The sequence below is a fragment of the Rhea pennata genome, chromosome 3 (genome assembly GCF_028389875.1).
Source record: "Rhea pennata isolate bPtePen1 chromosome 3, bPtePen1.pri, whole genome shotgun sequence".
Lineage (NCBI taxonomy): Eukaryota > Metazoa > Chordata > Aves > Rheiformes > Rheidae > Rhea > Rhea pennata.
In genome coordinates this window covers 62710108-62727093 of record NC_084665.1, presented here as the reverse complement: position 1 = coordinate 62727093, position 16986 = coordinate 62710108, and the positions used below count along the sequence as shown (strand labels likewise).

At 38.6% G+C, this 16986-nt stretch overlaps 1 protein-coding gene across 5 annotated transcripts in view; it reads right to left on the bottom strand.

The window, feature by feature from the left end:
• Window positions 1-16986, bottom strand: part of HIVEP2 (HIVEP zinc finger 2) — a 151581-nt gene that overhangs the window by 115611 nt on the left and 18984 nt on the right. Inside the window, exon 1 of one of the 5 annotated variants that reach the window (XM_062572449.1) lies at window positions 16390-16449. The exons of the other annotated variants lie outside the window; for them this stretch is intronic. The gene's annotated coding sequence lies outside the window, so the exon portion shown is untranslated. Of the gene's footprint in view, window positions 1-16389; window positions 16450-16986 lie in introns of those variants that run through there. 5 annotated transcript variants of the gene reach the window in all.

The following is a 16986-nucleotide window of genomic DNA, read 5'->3' as shown; positions in this document are numbered from 1 at the left end:
TAATAAAGCAAAGCACTGAAGAAGAAAATATGCAGGCTTCTGTATTATAAATATTTGCATTACTGCAGTCTTTTGCTTTATAAATATTCACATTAATGCATACAGTATATTAACACCAATAAAGCTAAAGAAGTCTTACAAATATGGGTATTTAGAAGATGCCTGTAAGTCACTGACATGCTCTAGGACTTAGCAAAGTTTCAGTTCTTATTTCTCTGATTTCTCTCTACATCATAAATAAATGTAATTTGCTCATTTAAAAAATGACTAAGGACTTATAAAACGGACAAATTATCTAAAACTAAAATGGTGAGATACAGGCACTGAATTGTTTATCAAAAATCTGACTGTAAGCCTAAAAACCAGCACAAATGCATATATTTTATCAAAAATTTTAAAGTATCTGTAGCTTATGATTTCAAAAAAATGCTATGAATAACCTTGCAGAAAAATATATTTTAACATGAAGAGAAAGATGTAATAATGACCTGAAAGTACATTAATTTAATTGGGAAAAAAAAAGCTTCTTTCTTCACAAGGTAGTTAATTAATTAAAAGCAGAATTACAATCGCAAGTTTTGTTTTTCTGCCATTTGTCTTTCTGTGTGAGAACTGAAATGTTATTTCCGTAAAGGTGAGAAAGCTCGTATTTAGTTCTTTCTGACATCAGAAACCCCATTAAAGACATGATAGTACCTGTATACTTTACTATGTAACATAAAAAACGGATGAACCTACTGCCTGTAAAATATGCCAGATTGACATCCATGCATACTGACAACCTCTTTTCTGGACAGTTCAGTGCATGCAGCAACAAAACAAGCTTCTTTTCAAAACATGTTCCCAAATACATTTCAGCTATATTCTGAAATAAACAGAAATAGTTGTTTCCCAGTAATTGGGAGTTACATTGCTGCTAACAGCAAGTCAGTTCTACATTTGTAGAGCCCTACCGCAAATAAACAGCATCAACAAGCTGGAAGGTAGAAAAGGGAAAGAGAAGAAGGAGGGGAGAAAGAAAACTAAGCTACAAACACAGGGTAAACTCAGTCAGAAAGTTCCACTGCGATACAGAAGTATCTCACGTTCCAAAGCATCAGAGCATTAAAATGATCAGAGATATTCCCTGGCACAAAGGGGCACAAGTGGAATGAGGGGCATGCCAGAGCAGTACAAAAAAATGATGCATGAAAATTCCCAAGAAAAAAAACAGATTTTATTGGGCTTTCTTTGATAACCTGCTCTGAGAGGCATTTAAAATCAAAAAATCATCAGATTGTCTCTGTACTCCATCAGTACTACTTAATTAATCAAGTCTATTGTTCTTCATACTCTGACTTGCTCTGACTTTTCCTTGCTCTGACTTTTCTTTCTTCTTGTCTTTTTTCTAATTTTGCACCTCATTTTTGTGAATGTCAGTGATCACAAAATATATTGAGACAGACAGTAAACATTACTGGAGGCTGTTGCATTCGGTCTGTGATGTAGATGATCATCTGGAGACTGGTATATTAGCTCAATGCTAGAAGGTCACCCACATACCTATCCTGCCAAGAGCAACATTTTGGGAAAAACAACCTCCCAAACCAAGATTTAAGATCAGGAATATTTCAAAATATATTCTATGCCTACCTAGCTTACGTGTCAGCAACTGTAATCAAACTCTCATTTCAGAAAACAAAAGTCATTAAATGGAGCAAGTTGTCAAATGTGACAGTACATGTTGGGGCTATGAAAGTGTGGGGAAAAACACTCAGTTCCCTAATATCACAAGTAAAGGTGAGAGACATGCAGAAAATGAAAGACATAGAGTCATTCTAAGCACATAAAGATTTGATCACTAATCAGAGACAGAAACCCATCCCAGAGTCTCAATCGTTTCTGCAGGCTCTGAAAGACAAAATTAAATTGGTTTAGTACCATATTCAAAAATGAATTTAATTACCTGACATTAAACAGGATAAGTTTGCAGTACCATGTTTGCTCTGACAAGCTGTCTCCACAAGGGTAAGTGGAAGGTAAAATCATATTTTTCAAGATGATATTACTAAAGTGCATTTAGACAGAATGCAATAGCGAGTCTGCTGAGGGCTGCTTGAAGGTGGTGCTGGACATTTCATCTTGCACTATAAAAGGATGGTGTGTGATGGATCAACCTGCAGTGTGAGTTTTAGATTCTGCACGTTTATTCAATTGGCTGTGCAGCTTAATCTCTTTTCTGGTGCTGCCACTTGCATGAAAAAGATAGCCCCAGTATAAACTCCGCCAGAAGTTGCTTCTCCATTTTCTCCCAGTCAGAGCTGACCCCTGGAAAGAATGCAATACACTAAATGCAAATTATTTACTGCTCTTTGCATGAGAGTATGTTGCCCCTTAGCTGGGAAAAACTAGGTCTTTGCAGGAGGTGCTTTATGTGCTAATTTGGTGGACTGCCAGATCTGCTCCCTGCTGAGCACCTGTTGTCCGTTTTACGCAGTCACCCATACCCACCTCTGCTTCCCTCCCAGGATCTATCAAGACTTCTGCCTTCTTCTTTACACAGTATGGAAACTAAGGGACTCCCAGGCACAGGGTAGCCCATGAGCAGAGTGACAGTGGCTGATGGAGAATAAAGTAGACAGAAGCTGTGGCCATAATCTCGAGGCAGATAATGACAATTGAAGAATCAATGATAAAATTCATAGGAAATCAAGTTAAGTGTTTCCCTAAGGAAGACTTGGAGGAAATGCAGTAACAAATTTAAAAGCAAGAGTACCATGACTATAAAACTTAACGAGCCTCACTTTCTCATACTTCCTTCTATTTAATGATAAATTTAGTTCTTGTGAAAGTGTCTCACAGTCAGCACTAAAAATTCTGATGGAAATTCCACTTATTTGCAAAGCAGGTACATGCATCCCAGGCAGTAACCGTGGAGGCTATTGCTCACATCACTTACATTAACATCTCAGCTCTGTCACTCCAGGACTAGACCACATCTGCCAGGTGAGGTAGAGAGGCTTTGGCAATTCCTTCAGCAACTATCAACAGGGATTTGCTCCTCCATGATGTCACAAAACTGCACAGCAATCTGAACTCTTGATTTAGGCTAGCAGCAGCCTTCTTCCCCTTACTCTTCTCACCAGCACCATATTTAGGCTTTGTTACCTTGCACAGCAGTTCATAGATTGATTTTAAGATCAAATTCAACACAGCACATGCCCTTCTTCGTCACTACATGAGTCTACTATAATGGCTTCTTATTCTGATAAACCATCCTGCACACCTAACTGCACAGAATCATAGAATCATAGGATCAGTAAGGTTTGAAGGGACCTCTGGAGATCATCTAGTCCAACCTCCCTGCTCAAGCAGGGTCATCTAGAGCATGGTAGACAGGATTGCATCCAGGTGGGCCTTGAAGAGCTCCAGAGAAGGAGACTCCACAACCTCTCTGGGCAACCTGGTCCAGTGCTCTGTCACTCTCACAGGGAAGAAATTCCCCCTCACAGTCCTGGGCTTCCTGGGCTTCGATTTCTGCCCATTGCCTCTTGTCCTGTCACACGGGACAACTGAAAAGAGTTTGTCCCCGTCCCCTTGACACCCTCCCTTCAGGTACTTATAAACATTGATAAGACCCCCCCCTCAGTCTTCTCTTCCCCAGGCTGAGGAGGCCCAGCTCTTGCAGCCGTTCCTCATAGGGCAGGTGCTCCAGCCCTCTGATCATCTTTGTAGCCCTGTGCTGGACTCTCTCCAGTAGCTCCATGTCTCTATTGTCCTGGGGAGCCCAGAACTGGACGCACTACTCAAGATGAGGCCTCACCAGGGCTGAGTAGAGGCACAGGATCACCTCCCTCCACCTGCTGGCAACACTCTTCCTAATGCACCCCAGGAGACCATTGGCCTTCTTGGCTGCAAGGGCACATTGCTGGCTCACGGTCAACCTGTCATCCACGAGCACTCCCAGGTCCTTCTCTGCAGAGCTGCTCTCCAGCAGGTCAGCCCCCAGCTTGTACTGGTGCCTAGGGTTATTCCTCCCTAGGTGCAGGACTCTGCACCTGCCCTTGTTGAACCTCATGAGGTTCCTCTCTGCCCAACTCTCCAGCCTGTCCAGGTCTCTCTGAATCGCAGTGGGCCCTACTGGGTGCCTCTAGACCAGTAAATTAAATGTGCCTTTCTCATACCCTACAGCTGTGTACCACACCTCTACTAGCAGAGACAAAGCCACTGAAAACTTTAGCTCATAGTTAAGGCTAAAAACTGGCAGAGATCAAGAAACCCTAGTTTTGCTAGCCATTTGATGGGTGACCTTGACTGTCTCAGATTTCCTGTTTTTTCATAAATATATATTTATTTATTTATAAATCATATAATATATATACACACAAATATATGTATATTATATAGACAGAATAATTATATTTCTTTGCAGCTATACAGAAAACCACAGATACACAGTATTATTTAATACTGTTATGTATACATGCCACCTATTACCACATTTAACTAGAGATAAGAACTGCCTTCAACTAAACAAACCTAATTACAAACAGAGAACATATGATATTGTAGTATAAATTCTTAATTATTTCACTCTCTTACAGGAAACTCAAGTCCACAGCTGAGCACAAATAAAGACACAAGATTTTTAAGATAAGAAAAGCAAAACAATGGCCTGACATGACCTAACTAAAGCACAGGATACTACCCTGCTAGGGTAGAAATCTCCTTATTCCATAACTTCCTTTCAAGTGCTCTGAATATGTTAGCAAGACAAAGAAACAAGAAATTCACTTTTGCACGACAGTAGCATTTTTTTAAAATACCTGCATCTGATATTATTCGATGATCCCCCCCAAAAAAAATTCAATGCATTTATGTCACGAGGCATCTTTAAACTTCAGCATAAAACATACAAATTTAGGACACCAAGATACCTAAGTAGGTGAAGAGCTTCACTGGAAGAAGTTCACCGAATGTTTAACATGGAACTTACAGATCAGACAGTACCACAAGAACAAACTCTACACTGCTAAACAATACATGGTGCTGGGAGCGCTACCAGCTTATAGGACTTGTGCCTTTTTCTCAACTCTTAACTGTCATATGGTTTCATATCTGACTGTGGGCATCCCTTAATCTGTATCTGGTTTTGGTTCCTGAGATAACATTTCTTTCCTCTCTTCACCTATCAGATATTTAGATTGTAAAATCTTTGTGGCATTCACTGTCTCTACAGACATAAACATGAGGATCTTCATAGAATCCTTCAGACATTACCATCAAACAAATAATAATCATAATAATAAATCACTGGCATCACACAGTTCCAACATCTTAGCATTTTCACACAGCTTCTTATCCAGAAAGTATTCTCAAAGGAACAAATGCTGCTTTCCTCTCAAGATCTCTTTTGTAGCCTGGTTTCCTAAGTAAAAAAGACCTGCAATCTCACTGCGTGTGTCATGTCACGCCTGTGTGTGTTTGTCTTCCCCTAACTTCCATAAAGAAATTAAGAAAAAGAGGTAGCAATCTCAGAAGTACTGATTTTCTGCAAGTTCCTTCAAATTCCTACTTGTGCTCAAGTAAACAACAGAGCGCCTATTAGTGTCCTCATTAAAGGAAAAAACTACAATGTCAATTCTCAAGACACCACAGAACACAAAGTGAAAATAGATGTAATAGATGCTAAAAGCTGAAGTTCACAACTAACTAAACACCTACAGGTGTGTTCATACTGCTAAATAAAAGAGGGAGAGGAAGCAAGTTTGAGCACTGGAATATAGTACTTGACAGCTTGTTCTCTGGCTGTGTTTTGGACTGCTCCAACTGGCTCTCCCCAAGACAAATCTGCAGCAAAGAAGCTACCTTAGCCTCATGGATGTGAGCTAGCCAGTGCCACTTGGCCTTCAGATCAAGGATTAGTCCTTTGTCTCCTCCTGCTTAAGAATACAACAGCACAAACACAACACTGCATTCAAAAGATAGGTGGTTATAGCAAAGCTGGGTTCATGATGCTGTGTACAAAACAGTTGGGGGTGTCTTCTAGAGCATCTGGCATGGATGCAGTACTGAAGTTCACAAGTGGAGAACATGCACTGTTGCTTCGCTACCATGTCCTGCTGACCTTCTGTCCCAGTATTCTTTCATCTTTGACCTGAATTTTGAATGTAGATGATGAGAAATATTAAAGCACTGACTGTGCTGATATATCCTGGCTATTATTATTTTTGAAGTTCTCCCTGTCAGCTTTTCTGCCTGACTTGCTGCTGCTTCAGAGCCACGGAAGGTCAGTACCCAGCCCTCCACACATCCCTTTGGGTCCCCTGAAGTAGGGCATTGCCAAATTCTGAATCTGATGTTATTACTGTGTAACTGCAAAAGTCTGCTATTGCAGACAGCAGTTTATTTTCTACAAACAGCCTACTCAAAACTTATCATATATTTAAAAGCATTAACCCATTCATACATTAAACTTTAAATTCTTTACATGATAAGTATAAATGAATAAATAATATATATGGCCTTTTTCTAAAAATAATTTCACCATGAAAAAAATGTGAAAATGCTTGATGTCTTGCATTTTCTACCCACAAATGTTAGGGACTGAAATTTGGTAACAGAAATGTCCATGGTGCTTCTAGGATCCTTTGAAAGTATCAAGTAAACATTTCAGACAGCATATTATAGTATTAGAAATCCATGGCTTTATTTTAATTATATCTTCACGTTAGGGATCTGCCATATGTCTTTTTCATCCACTATTTCTACCAATGTTTTTTTTCCTACACGTATCTCCTTTATTTCAGCAATATTGCAAGAGAGGTCTTATCAAATACTTATCTGAAACTGAAATACTTTCAGCTATGTTTAATGTCCAGATCAACAGAGGAAAACAGCACTGTGCTTTGACCTCACCATTTAAATTCAGGAGATAGGTATTCCCTAGCTGAAGTCTGAAATCTATCATTCACTCTCTGTGGGATTATCCCTGGCCCAAATCTTTTCCTTTGTCTTGGTACGTTGGGAGGACCCTTCCATACCAAGATGCTCCTCTGCATGACCCACCTCCGTGACAAGACCCTCAGTAAGATTAGGAATATGAGAATGGAAACAGATAGGGATCCTCCCTGGCCATACACTAACCTATTAAGAAATAGCTTCTGTCAAACACTCCCTCAGGGAATGTTCTCAGGGTGGTTTTATGAGAGGGACCATAGATACCTTTCAAGGGAATCCTTGAAAAAAACTAAGTCATTGAAGACAGATTGAGATAAGGCTCTATTACTAGGTAGCAGAAACAGAAGTCTCAGTAAAATGAGCTACTTTGCAGATATTTGGGTACATCTGGTGAAGACTTGTGTGTCCTTCATATTTGGGAAGAACTGAACAAGACTGATCACCTGCTAACACAGGTTCTGCTTTAAAACTGAGCACAAATCTTTACACAGATTGGCGAGGAATACAGACAGGAATCAACCAAGAACATCTCATGGGCACGACAGTGTTCAGAGTTTTGTGATCTCTATCACCTCTATGTTTAGTAAGGGAATATGCTACAAACCTCTCTTGTCCTGAATACTTCCCATGAAATTTTCCAAGAAGGACGCAGGCCAATATTTGAAAAATCCTGAGGCCTTCAATGAGAAGCTACTGCTTTAAGAATGTTGGGAGAAAATCCATGAAGCTGTAGAAAACATAACCAGTCCTCTACTTTTATATGTTATAGGTGTGTTTATAGATATGTTTATGTTATACGTATGTGTGCATTTATATGTGAACACCCATTACAGTTACAAGGAAAATCATGCAAATCTGAAATGATACAGTATCATCTCTCTAGTTCTGGCCAAACTTGACTGTTTTACTAAAAGATAAGAATAAAACAAACATGATTGATCAATTTAACTGCTCTTGACAGTTTATCTGTCAAGAAATGTGTGAAGGTTGTGTTACCACCACTGCAACACAAAAATGGGATCAGCAGCAGGTGAATTATAATCAGCAGCACTGGAATTATAATCTTATTTTGCCGTAAAAATTAATAAACAACAAAAATTTGCTATTATAGGATACATCAGATAAATATTTTGTGTTACAAATAACATAGTTGTATGGCACAAAAATTGTATTAAAACATACAGACATTGATGGGACTTCAAAAATATTAACATTTTAGTGAAAAATATGAAGAAAACTTTTCCATTAAACATTAATACCATTTCACACACTTGGTAAGAAAAAGCTATTATATTACATTATATTAATTATAAAAGCAATTTATTCATTTTTTTACTATCAAAAGCATCTTATTTTGAAAGCAATTATTTCTTTCCACTACCAGTTTCTACTACTGTGGTTCCAGTATTGCAGTATAGGCAACAAGAAGTTTCATTGGTGGGAGGAAATATTTTGAGCAGCTAGAAGAAAGTGCAACTATAAGAAATGGCTTGCAGTTGAAAGACAGGTGACAGCAGTATGGAACGGGTAACTAGAATATTTTAGAAGTCTGGAATTTTTATTCCTATTGATATAACAGATGGGTTTTTAAATTCAGATCTTGGTACAACTTTGCATGTGAGACAGAAAATTTGGAATTCACAGGAACGGGAGCAGATTGTTCTGTGGATCCAGTTGGTGTCATTCTAAACCTTAAACTCTACTGCAAAATACTACAAGCAGAACAGCAGGAGTCCCAAAATTCCCCATTCTGGCTCCAGCTCAACAATCCAGCTCTATTCACAAAGTACATACGCATATACTTGATTTCAAGTGCATATGTAGGGCCCAGTGATTCCAATACAACTTAGGAAGCTGCCTGAAATTTGAAGTTCACTGGGAAGTTTTGCTAAGCAAGCTGCAGGTATTTCTGGCATGCTTGGCCCAATATGGGCTTCTTTTCTCATTAGGGCTGTAGTTTGTTTTCCAGCTATCATAGCAAATTTTCCATTTGTTATGATCTTTCACTTTTTTTTTCTTTGCTTGCCATTTAAGACCTAAATAGGAAGAATTATATATAAAAAAAAAAAAAACAAGCTTAGGGACTTAGGGAGGTCATTTCAGAGTATTGATATGAACAATCTAAGAAATTCAAGGTGGCATTCATATTCTCAAAGGTCTAACTCTTTATCTTCCCCAACAGAAACAGACAGACAATTTGTCTTAAAACATTAAATGCATATACAAAAATAAGTAATTAATTTTAACCTTATGCCTCCGCAAAGGTAAAGATGAGGCCAAAAAAGTAAGACAAGAATATCTGTGATTCCTGACAATTGAATTTTGATATAGTAAATGACTATATGTTTTAGAATATTCTATCAGTAAAACAACATCTAGTGCTTAAAAAAATAATAATAATAAGGTAGAGCAGAATACTTCAAACTCTGTTCATTTGTTAACAAGGGTTAAATTCTTTTTGTTTCCAGGATTAGTTGCACAAGGATTCCATGGAAAGAGTAAATAAAAGAAGGAAGCTAGATGCAGTTTTCTTTGACTTTTCTGCACTGTATTTTGATGTATCTGTATTCAATTTCATCTCTTCAGTTTATTCCACCTCTTTTCACTCTAGTGAATAAAGAGAGGAAAGATTATTGTCCTCCAACTTGAACTAGCTCAAGGACCAGCTTGAACAGATGCCTGATCAAACACAGTATGAATTTCAAGGTTATCATTTTCCCTCTTGTATATTTTAGGCCCCAAATCCCACACTGATCACTGACAATGCTCTGGAGTGTCTAAAACCCCTAAAGAGTGTTTTAACTCTAAGTATTCACAATAAATTTCCTCTTCTAATTCAGCCACCAACTGTCATTCTGAAGGTCGTGATTTCTTTTCAGAAACAATAGTTATCTTTTAATGTCCATTTCACTCTCTTATCTTTGAAAAATCACATCACTGAGCATCATTTTAGGTCTACAGATTTTGTGTTGCAAGAACAACTAACTTAGCTAACATCATCCTTGTGGCCAAGGCAGAGACCTCTGACACCCGTAGATTATAAATGTATTAATCAGGGAACAGTTAATATTAGCTTTCCTGAACCTGACTATAAATGCATAAAATAGTACAACTAATAGTAGTATGCAAGTATTTTGTAACACTGGGAGGGCACAGCCAGACACAACTTCACGTAAGTATGTGAGCAATGCATTCACTAAACTGGCAAAGAAAGACGGGTGCAGTTGCATGCAGGAGGCATCCAAGAAACAATAGGTGCCAGAAAGGACTGGAATTAGGCAGTCCCAAATACACAAGAAAGATGACTGGCAAAACAAAAGAAAACCAGATAAGCAGTATCAACAGCAGAGGAGACCTCTTTTCTGGAAGGGAGGAAGAGCATAAAAACATCAGAAAAAATGATGAAAATTGTAGAAGAAAAGACAAACCCACTTCTCATCTGACCTCTCTCACCAATGAGCTCTCAGGCTTGATTGCCTTAACCTCAGCAACTGAGAAACACCAAGAATCGCATCCCTCAGTGCAGCCTACATGGCACCAGCTCCATGCATTATGTACTCTCAACTATTTAGAATATCATTATTAAAGACTAAGAGTTCTGTGTATGTAATGATGATTGTTGTGTAAGAATTGACCATCAGTTAGAAATCTGTGCTGCTAATAAATGATTTTTAAAAAGCTAATTTTAAATGAATTTTAAAAGGTTAGTTAGTAAAGGTTAGTTTCACAATTTTGAACTGGCTTGATTTGTGAAACTTTTAAACACTCCCATCACAGCAATTTTAATTCTCTAACTGATATTTTATAGCGTTATACTCAGTTGCAACGTCCTGAAGCAGGATGGAGAACAAAAAAACCATCCTCTCTTCACACACACAGGGACAGATCATCATCTGGTTTAAATCAGCATAGCTTTATGAAAGTCCATGGAGCAGTGCTGGATCACACCTATAGGAGATTTATCACATAGTCTCCCAGATAGGGCTTTGAGAGAGTCTGCACAAATACTTTGCAGGTTTACGAAGCAATGGTACATCCTGTAAACTTGAAAATATTTTCTAGTGTTCCCAATAGCTGTTTTAAACAAGATTTTGTTCAGGTCAGTTACCCTTTAAATCACCCACATACTTTAATATGAAAATTTCATGAAAAAAAAAAAGAGTAAAAACTAGCATATTCTGCTTTGCCCATATGCATGTTTTCAACAGCAGAAATCTCTTCCCCCTCCACCCCTCAAAGCTGTTGTCCACTCTGACATTCACCATAATACAATGTCTTATATTCCAGATTTCCACCTTGAATTTTACTAGTTTGACTGGGAGGAAAATTTACCCTTTCTTCTTCTGCAGTTTAACATCTGGATCCAGGGCTGTTGCCCTTCTCTAATGTCGTAGCTTCTGACTGTATCTTCATCAGGCCTTTTTCACTTTTAAATAAAGGAGACAGAACTGGACTCTGAAACAGAGTGTGCAGCCTGACTTGTATGATCTTTAACAGCAGCAGTCTGCTCAAAGTATATAATTATTGACCACTCAGAGAAGGGTGACTTTTTTTGTTGTTGTTGATTTAAGGAGAATTATGATTCAAAACATGCAATAAATTTCAGCATAAAACTCCTACGGGCTCTCTGTAGATCAATAGCAGAATACAACAACAGTCTGCATGACATCCCTGCAAGGTAAGAAAGTACTGTAATCTCTATTTATAGATGGGGAACAGACATAAATATGGCATAAAGGCACTTCAGTGCCCAACTTGTATTTATGAATGTCTGTCACATGAATATCAGCGAAAGATGGTGTAAATCTTAACTTAAACTCACAAAGTGCGTAGCAGAACCAGGAATTGCACCGGTACTTAGTCCCTGCCTACTCTTCTAGTCACTAGACCACACTTCCTTAGGTGGAGAATTACACTAAATATGTTGTAACAGCAGTATACTGTTGAGCTTGTGTGATCACACATTACAGACAGTAAAACAAGACAGAATAAACTAAAATGTATATTCTGTGCATATGAGACTAATTTCTAGCATCAATGTGAGATGGTCAAATTCCAAGTGCAAATCACATAAATTAAAACCAGCATTACGGGTGAAACAAGATGTACCTTGAAGCAGGGAGTGTTATTCTAGTTTTTATAAAAAAATGGTTTTAAAAAATTGTCATAACCATTTCATATCTACAAGAATGATACTTTAGCGGAGAATGAAGTTTCCTTTCTCACTAATACAACTAGGCATCTTATTGCAGTACACTAGAAAAACTGAACTGCTGAAGAATGAATTCAGTTGGCACAGCCACCACAGAAAGAGTTTTAATCTACAAGCACTGCACTGTGGAAAGCAACTGCTCAAGCGAGCATGCATCACGCAGATAAACCAAATCTTTCACGGTGTACTTAAAAAACAAATTCTATTCACAAAGCAAAGTCTAGTTACAAATATCTCCAAAGTTTGGAAAGGTTCAAATCCAAGGTCAGCTGAGGTAAAAGAAAGAGAACAAACATATTTTTGGATAATGAAACAAAGTTCTCTAAAATACAGAAGTGTGTTGGTATGTGTTTCTTTGGAAACACCAGTACATGGCCATTCCACCACAGTGCTGAACTCCCCCTGGTAAACTGATAGTGCATTTGGCCCATCTGCATGGCTACTCTTGTCTACCTCTGTGCAAAAGCTTTTGCTTCTCTGTCCCAAAAAGGAGCAGAACCATTGTAAGTCATGATCTCTATCCCCAAGCAGATACTTGTTTATGTGGAACAGGTTGTAGGATAGCAGGACTGCACAAGCACCTGCAGGAACTACACAAACGCTCCCCAAACTAAAATCATTCCTGTGGCAAGGAACTAAGACTAAGTCTATGTACCTCTCTGGTTATGTGTTACAGGAAATTAAGTATTACCTTGGGGTGGATGTCACACATGCACATTAGCTCTGGTGAGGCAAAAATTTTGTTTCAGCAACACAGGCCTGAGGTCTGTCTATTATATGGCTGCTAAGTGAGATCTTACCAAGGTCTGTAACGTAAAGTTAAGAGAAAATAAGCCTACAATAAGGAGACTCTTCCATCTTAATCTATTCAGACTAAAACTGCTTTTAATTTATTGGCCTAGATGTACATTCATTTTTTTCTTGAAAAGTTGCTTCAATTTGCTAAGAGAATTCATCTTACAGATGGACTGGTAACAAAATACAAATAGAACATTAAATATGGAAAATGTAACAATGTATTTTTCTCCTTTACTTACTTAAACTTAATTTGCACCTAGTTATTTTCATGCCGAGCACCTCACGTAGTTAAATAATTAGTGCAAATTAAATTTCACCTTTTTTAACTTGCAAAAATAGTGAAATGGAGTTGTTAATTATTTCATGTTTTGCTGTAACGAGCAAACAACTTGATAGATAAAGAAATAGGGTTAATTTTTAGAGTAAGCTGTAGATACTTGAGTTTGAGTGGACCAAATACACTCGCTTTTTCAAGAAGCAAGGAAAATGAGACAACTATGTGCAACAACTCTCAAGGCAAGGAATCTCTCTCTCTGTAGCATGTTATGATCCAGATTATTAACTTCTGAAAATCTATTCAAAGACCTCAGATGCAAGAGTTTACTGTCAGTCTCTTGGCACATGCATCTCCATCACTCACAGTAATTATTTTCTTTCATTCAACAGCCATGTGCTTGCCTTACTTTGCTCACTCAGATCACACCGACAACAGCAGAAATTCTACCAGAAATCAAGGCTAGTCTCTCTTTTGCTGCCCACACCTCCAATAGCAGTCAGAGAACAGCCCTCCTTCCCTCTTCCTGGGTGCAGAGCCCAGCAGTGGTGGTTTACTTTGGCTCATGTCCCTGCCTGCACCATTGAGCCACAGGTTCGCAGCTCACATCCCGTCAGCACTCAGCCCGTGGCTGTTAATCCTCTAGTGAAGGCCATCAGGCACTGGCTTTAACCATACGGCATGAGTAAAAGGGCACGCAGCCCACAGAGGGTGCAAAGTAGCAGAAGAGTCAGCCAGCAGCTGCAAAACTGGGTTTGCAGTGATGCCCATCCCTCGGGTTCTGCTGAAAGGTAGGGTGAAAGGTCCCTTGGGGCTTCCTACCCTCCCAGCTGCACAAGCCTCAGCTCTTGACCTCCTAATTAACCAGATCAGAAAGCTGTGGCCATGCTATCATTGACAGTACAAAAAAATTCAGCAATTTACTATGATGTCCCTACACAATATTCTGCTGCACTAAGAAAACCATAAGGTTGCAGAAAGGATATTACTATTAGTTAACCAAAGAATACTATAGAGTTAGAAAGGAACGCGTATTGGAGTCAAAGCAAGTAGAAAGCCTTTGATCAACTGTGTATTTGGTTACAACCACACAAATTCAGAAAAGGGTCCTTCCCTACATACAAGATGCAGGTGTCCTTATGTGACACTACTTATATTCCCAGCTCTATGCTTCTGGTCCTATAGCAGTAACGTGACTAAACACTAAGTCAGTTCAGTATAATAAAGAAAAATACTTTCAAAGACTGAAATTTCTTTTCACATTTTCATGAAGAATAAATTCCTTTTGAAGATGTTGCGTTGAGGGTCCTAGAGAAAAATCCTACATTTGTGTAAAGAACACGGACAATGGGCAGCAACACCGTCCACTTCTTTACAATTGCCCTTCTGACTTCTCTTGGCCGCAACATGGATGGCCTTCTGTGTCAGAACATACAAGTTTTCATCTATGCTTCTTCATCTTATTTTCTCCAATGGTGCTAGTTACAGAAGCAGCTTACAGATGAAACTGTTGCTCATTACAACATCCAAACTATTGCCTGTACTAAGCCATTGTCAACCACAGTGTATATATATACACATACAGTAGTATTAAAGACCACAAACAGCAACACTAATTTTTGCGTTATTAATAACACCACTATCTCAAAATAAAGTAATTAATAACCCTACTCCACAATTTAGTTATTTTATCTATAAATTTGCAGAAGAAAAAATATAGAATCATTTGGTCAAAATGAGATGGAGGAAGACAGTCTTAAAGTAAATTCAAGAGTTCTGAACCATTTCTTTCCTAAACAGCTATTATTCGCATTCCTTTATTTGCTAATATTTTTAATATTTCTATCTATGCCACCAAAACAAAAGGTCATCCTAGGCTTAACAACTCAGCATGACTTTGAAGAGTAAAACTGCATAACAGCTGAGAAAACTGTCATGGAAAAATTATAAAAGAAAAATTTAATTTAAAATAAATTGTTTTTTCTTCTAATACATTCATATAACCATTTGCTTTCCCTTTTCCATTAACTGCCTGTAAAATCTCTTGAGATAGAGGACCATCGTACTGCATGCATGGCTAGCGACCCTATAGGAGAATACAGAAAGGAAGAAAAAAAGAATTATGTAATGATTGCTAGGGGCAATCTTAGCTCAACAAGTTATTATGTCTGAAATCAGTCCCACTTAAGAGACTTTATATTTATTTCTTACGGTGCTTTTCCAGAGGAAAACGAGGGGAGGAGAAAGGATTTGGCATGCATATACACAGCACCCTCCAAGCACTGCACATGGCTGAGCAAATTCTCTCTCCTCTGTTAAACCTTCCCATCTCAAGGCTCTGTTTCAAGATACATCTCATAATGAATAGCTGGAACTTGCCTGTACAACTGAAAGTACCAATACACAGTATTTAATTTCAAAACCTAGTCATATCCTATTCTGCAAAAGGCTGAATGCAGTTATTTCTTTGCATATCTTGCTTTCCCCTGCTTGCAAGCATATTGCCATGCATGATTCATGTTACATAACTCCAGCTTGTTAAAAACAAACAATTATTTTGCTAGGTAGCATGACAGAATAATGAGGTAAATTCAGAACTCGCTTCTCACAGAACCCAGACAAAAGCTGCTCTTCAAATAATATGCCTCTGCAACATTAAAGAAACAAGTAATCAACTGCATCAAAACTGTTTACATTCAAAGATAATTAAATCTTTCGAATTCAGGATACTGCACTGTAGACAATTCAGTGCCTCTTCTCACACCACAATATGCAAACTCACTAGTGCATATGCATTTTTTTTAGAGTGATTTCTTTCCCCCCAAATCATTAGAGAATAACAGCTGAATACTGAACCAATTAGTTTCACTTGCAAGAAATCTGTATTGCTTTAATGCTTTGGCTGACTTTGATGAGATAAAATCCTCTTCCCTTAGTTAACTGCCAAATGCTTGTGTTTCTCAATAACCATTCTTACTCATATCCCTGTTTCTGTCACAAAGTATAAAAGCAGCAGCTAGAGCGGGTTAAACAGGAGCTTCCTGTCAATGCTTCACCAGAAGCAAGACTCCCTATTCCATCAAGGCAAAGAAATCTATTTAGGCCCTTTACATTCAGCATTATTCAGCACTATTTGGATGATATTTCAGGATCCCTGAATGCCCACCTGACAGTGTGCCCTCTATATTATGCAAGTGATGTATTCTCCCCAAGGCAAATTATCACCTGACCATCCTCTTTTCAGCTGAGCTGCATCCATTGACATGCTCTGTGAAGCAAGCCATTGCAACATAACCGTATTCTCTTCTCAGTCACTTCTCCAGGAGAGCAAAAAAAAAAAGAGTAAGCGCGAGAGGGAAAAAAATATATCATATTTCTCGCATCACTGCTAAAGCACAGCAATAGGCAGCTGATTGGCTGCGCGGGTGAGAAGGAAGCAGCAATCAGGGCACTGTGCTAACACGGGCTCACTGCAGAGCGCAGACCTGAAACTAGGTCTCAGCCCGCTCGACTGCAGGGGAAGAGAGGAAAAAAAAGGCAGTACTTTCTCAAAGCAGGAAGAAGGGGAGGCCATGAGCGTTTCCTGTTGTGCAGCTGAAACAAGCAAAGACGTCATTACATTTACACTCCCTCAGGGTGTCAGCAGATTGAGGGCCAAAGTTCAGTCATTTCCAATGCACTGCAAGGAGGGAGGTTTCGGAGGAGAAACCAGCAGCGGCTTTATTGCTAACAGCATTCTCCACACTTGCATAGCAAAACAGTT